Source organism: Microtus ochrogaster, chromosome 22 (genome assembly GCF_000317375.1).
Source record: "Microtus ochrogaster isolate Prairie Vole_2 chromosome 22, MicOch1.0, whole genome shotgun sequence".
NCBI lineage: Eukaryota > Metazoa > Chordata > Mammalia > Rodentia > Cricetidae > Microtus > Microtus ochrogaster.
This window is the reverse complement of record NC_022023.1, coordinates 28,351,929-28,361,021: the sequence shown is the minus strand read 5'-3', so window position 1 is coordinate 28,361,021 and position 9,093 is coordinate 28,351,929. Positions and strand designations below refer to the sequence as shown.

At 52.2% G+C, this 9,093-nt stretch overlaps 1 protein-coding gene across 5 annotated transcripts in view; it reads left to right on the top strand.

Annotated features, from left to right (window-relative positions):
• The first annotated feature begins 927 nt into the window (after window positions 1–927).
• Apba2 (amyloid beta precursor protein binding family A member 2) overlaps window positions 928–9,093 on the top strand; it is a 209,174-nt gene continuing 201,008 nt past the window's right edge. For 4 of the 5 annotated variants that reach the window (XM_026784302.1, XM_013350231.2, XM_026784305.1 and 1 more), the window contains exon 1: window positions 1,235–1,490. The gene's annotated coding sequence lies outside the window, so the exon portion shown is untranslated. Of the gene's footprint in view, window positions 1,066–1,234; window positions 1,491–9,093 lie in introns of those variants that run through there. The other variant, XM_026784301.1, reaches the window with a different exon arrangement.

The following is a 9,093-nucleotide window of genomic DNA, read 5'->3' as shown; positions in this document are numbered from 1 at the left end:
CCCTCTTTAAACATTAAAGTATAGCTGTTATTCTTGAGCTAGCCTGGTTATTTATCGTACCGACCTAATTCTCTACATCCAGGAGGAGGGAGAATGGTCTGGAGTGGAGATGACCTGTTGGGTATCCTGGTCACAGAAGCTGCTCTGCTATGAGGGGGCCCTGGGAGAGGAGATAAGGGAAGAGGCAGACAGGCTACAGGCCCAGGAGGTCCTTACTAGATCTGTCCCCACACTCAGCTTTTCTCCTGGTCCTACTTAGGAGAGAAGGGCTCTCTGCATCCTACCCAGTCCCTCTTCCTTTGGTAACACTCTTATCTTGTGGCACCTGGCCTTCATTCCAATCCACCACTAAAAGGAAAAAAAGAAGAAAGAGAACCGAGGTCAACTGAAAGGGGGCTCAAGGGAAACAGGGGAGCCCCCACCCCTTAAACAGGCCACCCTGTATGCTTTAGACCCACACGTTGCCACAGTACGTAGGAGGGAAGGAAAGGTCAAAGGTGACACTAACTTCTACCCTTTAAGGGCTTCAAGAGGCTTGCTTGTACGGAGGGGCGGGGCGGGCAGATGGTTCTCTGTGGGAGAAGTAGAGGTTAGGGGGCTTCTCCATTCCGGACAGCCAAGACAACACAAGTATCAGAGAGTCGGTGGTCATCAGGGACCGGGTGAGAAGGCCTGGTGGCCAGCAGGCCTCTGGGAATCGACAGTGGGGAAGCAGGACGAGGCTTGCCCCGCAGGAAAGGCTTTCTGGGGCCGCGATCCCCTAGGGATTCCAGGGATTTTGGCCAGGGCTCCGCACAGAGCGGAGCTGGCAGAGCAGGGCGCGGTCGCCGCAGCCCCTCAGCACCGAGCGCTCTCTGGAGCCCGCCAGGGGGCAGCGCGGCGTCAGGGGCAGGGTGCCGGCACCAGCAGCGTCGCCTTCACCTGTTCTGCCTTCTGGGAACCAGACTTGTAAGGCTCCGCAACCGGCGGGTCCCAGCCCACTCCCAGGAATCTGTGTGCTCCCTAGGGCTCCATAGCGACTCCTGGGGCCGGCCCCAGCCCGTGTCCCGAGGACCTAGGTCCCAGGTGGGCTCATCTGCCCGCCCCGCTGCTGTCCCCGCGCCGCTCCCGGAGGCGCCGCGCTTGGCGCTGAAGCATCTTTGTCTGCGCTCTGCGCGGTCGCGCGGTCCTGAATCTCTTGAATCCCTAGGGTCTCTCCGGAAAGCGTTTCCGTCCCGCGTGGCCGGGTACTGGAGGAGTCGGGGGCGGACGGTGTGGCAGCGGTGAGGGCGGTGTGGGTGCGGGTGCTCCCGGGCCGCGCCGCGTGCACCCGGCAGAGGCGGCCCTGCGTGCCGTGCGCGGCGTCCGGGGCGCGCCCGCCGCTATCCAGCTTCCCGGGCTCATTAGCAGTCTCGGTGTGCGGCTCGGCGCGGGCTCACAAAGAGCTGCGGCGGCGCCCCGCTCTCGGCCTCGCGGACCCAGTCACGGGTGGCGGCGCATCGCGGCAGCAGGTAAGGGGGGCCCGGGGCGTCCGAGTCGCCGTGACCACAGCCTGGGTTGCTCGGTTCCGCGCGGGGGCCGGGGCGCAATGGGGGGCGCGGATGCTGTAGTCCCAACGCTCCCTTTTGGACCCTGTAGGGTTCTGGAGCGGAGGAGGGGCATACCGGACAGGGCTGGCAGCCGCTGGGACCTGGGGGTGCTGCGGACCAGCGCCCCTCTCTCTCCGGACCCGCCGGACCCTCCCCATCACTGACCAGCGGCCGGGCGCGGCAGGGACCAGCTGGAGGCTCGGTTATCAGGGGCTGGCGGTGCTGTGGCGAAAGGCTACCTGTCTCAGCCAGAGGAACTGGTCACTCACTTGGGTCCCCCTTCACTGGCCCGGCCGCTAGTGCATTCTGGGTGGGGGAAGCCGCTTGGTACTGATACTAAGTCCCTGTGCTGGGTATCAACTCCGCTTCCAGGCAACCGATCATTGATCTGTACCCCCGCCCCCTTTCCCTTTATAATGAGGCCCAGGGGGAGAAACTCGGTTAAAAATTCCACACCCAGTATTCTCTGGGGGTGCAGTGGAGGGACATGCCCCTCGGCCTGGCTACTTCCTGTTGGCAGGTAGAGCCTGGCAAGGGGACTTGGGCATAGAGGATGAAGGCAAACATTGATCCCAGGTTCTCCAAGCTTTGTTTTTACACTGGACAGTATGGGCAGCAGGCCTTTATATGCCAAAGCTGTGGGCAAACTTCCCCTGAGTATGGTAGGGATAGAAGCAGGTACCAGTGGGTCTGTGCAGGGGCCTGTCCTGGCTGCAAGGTGCTGCAGATGGAACCTGCTAGTCTTAGAATTTACTTTCGGAAGACTTTTAATTCTTTGTTATCTATTTGTATATGACTTGACAGAGGCCAGACCAAAATCTGAATTTAACTGTAACCAGTTTTGTGCAGGGTGAAGTTCTTAAACCAGGCATATTATTCTTGGTCTTTCATCCCTGGGCTAGTTTGTCCCCGGTCTCTTAAGCCCCATGCCCCCCCTTTATGGATACTGCTTACCTTCTGAGAAAGGATAGAGGTCTCAGAAACAAAGACCTGCAAGCTTTAAGGGCCCAAAGGAACAACTTTTTCTGAAGTACGCATCTGCAGGTGCCAAGAACCAATGGGCAATCTTTCTTAGGGTCAGGGTCTTTCCAGTGAGGTGAGTTGGGAGTTTCTTGACCAGAAGCAGCCTGGAGGCAGGGGACTCGGGTTAGAGTAGCTGGACTACTTTGTCCTGCACTCTGATTGCTGGGTGGTCAGAGGGTTTCCTGAGCTTCGGAGCTCTGGGACAGAGGGAGGGAGGGAAACAGACTTGGAATCGGCAGGGACTCAGAGCAACATAGAAGGCAGTAGCGGATAACTGGAACTGTCTGTTTGTGAGCTGTTCTGTGGACACCACCAGCCTTAGTAGGCTTGCCCTGGGGGAAGTTTCTGAGCTAGGTATAGCAATGCACCACCCTCAGGCTCTTCTCATCCGTGTGCTGTCAGGGACCATGCAGCTTCATCCCACTGCTGCCTTTCCCCTTCTAGGGGACTGGGCTCCACTGAATCGGGTGGTTGGTGAGTAGGCGTGAGCCCCACTTGTTCCTTGCTGGAAGGAGCTGCCATCGAAGACCTTAGCTTCTGGATGTATTCCTCTTTCCCTTGAGAGGCAGCACCAGGTCTGAGTGGTAGCTTGTTATCCAGTTTGCATCAGTATCCCTGTGATAGTTCTGAAGTACACCCCAATGGTTTTTTTTTTAAAAATTATTGAATAAAATATTAGTTTCACACTAATAATCGGTGGGGATGGTTTGTGAAATGGAGGCGCATAAATATGCAATTCGCCAACCAAGCTAAGAAATGCTAGATAAAAATAAAAGATAATTGTAAAAGACACCAATCACACCCCTGGAGGCTGAGAGGGAGTGTTAAAACACCTTGACTTTTCCTAGACAAAACTGAGGAACTCAGAGGAAAAACATCTGGTAGCGAAGCTGGCATCCACCAGGGCTTTGCTTAGGTTGGGCAGAGGTCGCTGAGGCCTGTTGGAGGGGCAGAATGGGGGCAGTAGGCAGATGCAGAGGAATCTTCTAGCCCTCAACTTGTTCCTCATGTTCTTCTCTTATCCCGGCCATGAATATGTGTTTTAACAGGTGAGGGTCTCCAAAGATACCACCGCGTTCTTCCCGATCCCAGGAAGATATGGGTGTGGAGGTCCTACACAGCCCTCACTGCCCTTACAGTCTGTGCCCCGGGTACGGTAACAGCCTGGGCCGTGTGCCCTCTTTTCCTGTTCCCAGTTCCTTGTCTTATTGGTGGCCACGAGGATGAGAGACATGTAAGCAGTCACTGGTGGAGAGCGGTGTGACCGCCGGTTGGCGGGTAGGCATTCCTGCCATAGGTTACCCTTGAGACAGTGGCCCCCACGGGGCAGGGGCCAGCATGGTGCTTACTCATTCCCTTGGAGGATGGCTGAGTGACAGCTCGGAGAGGGGAATCTCGCCTCCATCTCCTCCTAGTCTGTGCCTCACCCACCAGCTGGGCCAGGGCCAGCAGGAGTCTCCAAGCAGCCTGCTGTCACAGGCTGAGTCAGCATCATGGGCACTGGCTTCTCGCCTCTCCTGCAGCTGGTCCTCACTCTGTCCCTGTCTGGACCTTCAAAGGAGCTCGAGGAGGACAACACCCTCAAGGTCAGAGTGTCAGGCTCTGTGACACTTCACTCATTGGTGGGTATTACAGATGGACAACCCCACCTGTGCAGGTTAGGGGTGTGTGTGTGTGCGTGTGTGTGTGTGTGCGTGTGTGCGTGTGTGTGTGTGTGTGTGTGTGTGTTTGGGCACATACATGCTACAGAGTAAGAGATCAGAGGGCAACAACTTATGGGAATTGATTCTGACCTTCTACTATGTGGGTCCTGGGGAATGAACTTAGCTCACCAGGCTTGGTAGCATGTGCCTTTACTCACTAAGATGGCTTCCTGGTCCTGATTATGCTTTCTGTGCTAGCCCTGGGGTTTCCTAGGGTTGGATTTTGAGACTGGTCGTTAATCAGTTGGGGGCAATGCGGGTCTATCTCACTGTCCTAAGTGGTTAGTGATTCCCTACTGCCTACTCCACGCCTGCATTCTTGACCTGATTTCCATAGTTTTCTTTCCCTAAGGGGGATCCTTCAAGGCTGCCCAGGCTGCTGGCAGACAGCCCTTACCTGATTTGCCTTTGTTTTTGCCACCCAGTCTGTCACAGTCTACTACCTTGGTCTAAGTAGTAGTCTCCGTCCTTGAAGGTTCCAGCTAAGGTGGGCTCCTTCCCTCTTATTCCTTTGATCTCAAACTGTTGGACTTGATTGAGATCATGCCTCTGGGCATTTTCATCTGCTTCCTGGCCTCCTCGGATGCCTGCCTGACTTGCTCCATCATTTATTCCATTGTCTGTTCATACACCAGCTCCCTGACCACCCTCCATGCATTCATGCATTGGAATCACTTCCCCATTGTTAATGCAGCTTTGTGTCTTCTTAGCACCGAATACCCAGTCTCTCTCTCTCTCTCTCTCTCTCTCTCTCTCTCTCTCTCTCTCTCTCTCTCTCTCACACACACACACACACACACACACTCTCACATGCACACACATATATTGCTCACTGTTTATTGTCTGCCTCTTACTACATGAATGTAAAGACTGTTGACTTCTGTATCCCCAGCATCCAGAATTGTGCCTGGTACACAGTAGATCCTCAGTGCTCTCATGGTGTGAATGGCTGACTGGACCCCAGAGGCATCATTATCTTTGCCTTTCCCTACAAACTAGGGCTGGAACCAAGACATCTTCACACTTGGACCTTGAAACCTAGTGCAGAACCTTGAGGTTGGTGACAGGGAGGACGGAGCCACAGTACTGCGCTGTGGTTTGTGGAGACCGGAAGGGAATATGCTGGTGAGGCTAATCCAGCCCACAGCATGGTCTTCCGGCTTCCCACTGAAAAGGCTTTTGAATTTTTACTGGCCTAGATTGTATTCAGTCAGGCAGGCCCAGCTACCAGAGGTTCCCTTCTCCTCCATCTGGATGTTTCTTTCCTTTTTCTTTTTTCTCTAATATGTTATTCTGTTCCTCATCACTCTTTGTTACATTTCAATGCACTCTGTGTGTGTGCACACACGTGTGTGCTCACACACACACATGCTTATTCACCTGTGTTGAGGTTAGAGGGACAACTTGGGGCAGTCTTTCTTTCTACCTGGGTATATGAATCAGGTTGCTTAGTGGCAAGTGCCCTGATTATCTGAGTGATCTTTTGCACACCCCTGGCCCCAATGGATGTTTCTAAACCTGTCTTGTACCTCACATCAGACCCAGTGTCTCAAGGACGGTCAGTTTTTGCTTGTCTGTTCTGGCCAGTTCTCCCTGTTGGAAGCCTTCTCTTGCCTAACTCCACTGCCTGTCTGGCCTGGTAGTGCAAGTTGCCCTGGTTTCCTGAGGGAGGAAGGGGAGGTGGGAAGAGGGGGTGGGATCTAGAATAACAATGACTCCAGCCTGGCTGTGCCACTGTCCCTGGGGTCCTGTGCAAGTTGTTTGCCTTGGAACCTTTCTCGCTATATCTAAAGTTGTTTTGAGGCACAAGTGAAAGTCAATACTGAATTGATGCAAGAGTCTGTTATGATAGCGGTGGCTTCAGGCTGATTGTGGCTTTTTCTGTTTTGCTTGGGAGGTGAGCCTAGCATAGATGCTTCCGGAACGCTGCAGTGCCCTTCCAAAGTAAGATATGGCTGTTGTTTTGTGACTGAAAGAGCAAACAAGAATGAGAAAAGGATGTGGTTTGGTTACAACAGAACACTCCAGCATCTGAAGACAGTTTGGTGGAGAAACCAGTGGAAGCAACTCCACGCTAGATGACTCTGTGCTGAGCCCTGCTTCACTGTGGTTCCTGATTTAAATGGCTTCCCTTCTCACTGGAGGTAGCTGGTCTTGTCTTACGCTGCAGCTGAGAGGCTGAGGACCAGGAAGCTGGCATTGGCCTGAGGGAGTGTAGGCACATCTCTTCCAGGTGTCCTTTGGGGGGAATCATTTCCAGGGGCATGTATTTATAAACTGGATGAGCCTGGCTAGGACTTGGGATCCCCCACCTCCAAGGCACATATGGTTAGTTTGCAGCGTGCGCTTGGACTGTCTGTTGCCTGACGGCTGGGAGTCAAGTGCCATGGAGATTACGGAGAGGGCTGGGGGCCGTTCTGAACAGCTGCTATTGCTGGGGTCCTACGTGTTTTCCATTTTACACTTTAAGCGAGCATGGATTATTAGCATTTCTGGTCTCCAGATAGAGAGACGTGCTTGGTTAGGAACCATTCAACCACTTCTGAACAAACCCTAGTTAGTAAATGCAACAAGGAGGGTAATGCCGGCCTTAGAATTCCCAGTTGATGTGAGTGCTTATATATGTGTGTTTATGTATGCAGATGCTTTATTTTTGTTTCATTTGTTTGGTTTTATATTCCTGAAATTGATTCCCAGCAAGGGAGTGCTAAATATGAATGACTCTGAACTGTTGTGTGTATTGTTAATTTTAATATCTATGTATCTAATTATATAGAGATGTAGATATATAGTTTATGGTTTTCCCCAGTTGGTTCGATTAGCAATCTTCTTGAGAAATCCATTGTTTCCCAAAGAGGAGAACCATCAATTGAGTGAGCGCATGCATTTAGGGATGATGGATTTCTCAGGTCTCTCTGACGGCAAGTGTGTGCATTGTTCACATAAAACACAGTTTATGCTTTTAGGTCTTTTGGTGTAGTAAGTGAGCCATGTGCTGGAACATCTGTCTGTGTTCTCCAAAGCTGCTGACAGCTGTCACAGGCTGGGTGGAGCAGAGGGAGACGTGTGTGTGAGAAGTTGGGAACTCAGGAAAGTGGGCTTACCCTCCAGCAGCTGCGGGCTGTCTTCGGTCCAGTGTGACTAGGCTTGTCCCGAGAAGGGCATGCACATCTATCTGCCCGCCGTCCTCCCTGGCCAGAGTGACAGCGAGGAACAAGTAGAATCTGGATGTTTGCACACATTCCTCAGTCAGTATGGTCACAGATGGGGTGTGCATGCGCAGGTGTGTGCACACGTGTGTGTTACCGCTAATCTGCCTGCTATGTCCCAGATAACTGGTGTCATGGGACCCATAGCTGGGTATGGTTCTGGTTCTGGCTGGTGACCGTGATAGCTACTGTTTGATTGATGGATGGGCAGACTGATTGTGGCTGTTGGTCCTAGATATATCTCGTGCCCCAGAGGCAGGAGTGAGTCTGTCTTGGCATCTGTTTCTCCAGGGAATGGTACCGGGTATGGTCAGTTTTCTTAACCCATATCCCTGCATGCTTCACTTTGTGGTAAAGATTTCCCTGGGAACATTTTTCTCCTTTGAGTGCCAGGGCATTAATACATTAATATCTCTCTCTCTCTCTCTCTCTCTCTCTCTCTCTCTCTCTCTCTCTCTCTCCCTCCCTCTCCCTCTCTCTCCCCCCCCTCTCTCTCTGTATGCATTGGAAGGGGGGGCTGCCATTAGTTTTGGGGCCCCATCTTTGTGATGTTTTGGGTTGGAAACTGCCAATCTTGACTTACTTTTGAGAATTAGCAGATTTTAGCTTTGAAATTAATTCCACTTTTATCGAGTACTAATTTTCCTCTTGATCACAGTCAGATCTTTGCTTCATTAGCTGCACTTGGATTTGCTGTTCTTCAGGGCAGCGTCACCCCAGCTTACATTGATCCCAGTGGAGGGATGCTTTTTGTTTGTTTTTGTTTTCTTAAGACAGGGTTTCCTCGGTGTTGCTTTGGAACCTGTCCTGTAACTCGCTCAGTAGACCAGACCGGCCTTGAACTCACAGAGATCCTCCTGCCTCTGCCTCCCCAGTGCTGGGATTAAAGGCGTGCACCACTATCACTCAGCATGGTGGGCTGGTTTGAGAGAGCCTGTCCTGACAATGTTCCCTGCCCTATGCTTTGTGAAACCATGCCTTTAGTCCATGTATATGTTTTATCCATCATATATGATATTTATTTAGTTAAAGGAAGTGAGGGGTAGAGAGGTTTCTGGGCATTTAAAAAGGAGCCCCTGATCTAGCCATTATCAGTCACAGATGGTTATACAGGGACTTGTCAATGCTCAAAGTGAGGAGTCAATTGAGGAGTCAAATGCTTTAGTTGTCCCTAGTTCCTTTGCTGAGGGCTCCATCCATCCATCCATCCATCCATCCATCCATCCATCCATCCATCCACCCACCCATCTATCCACTCACCCCGTCTATCCATTTATCCATCCATCCATCCATCCATCCATCCATCCATTCATCCATCTATCTATCCATCCATCTATCCATCCACCCATCCATGCATCCATCCATCCATCCATCCATCCATCCATCCATCCATCCATCCATCCATCCATCCATGTATCCATCCATTCATGCATCTATCTATCCATCCATCCATCCATCCACCCACCCATCAATTCATCCATGTATCCATCCGTCCGTCCGTCCGTCCATCCATCCATGTATCCATCCATCCATGTATCCATCCATCCATGTATCCATCCATCCATGTATCCATCCATCCATGTATCCATC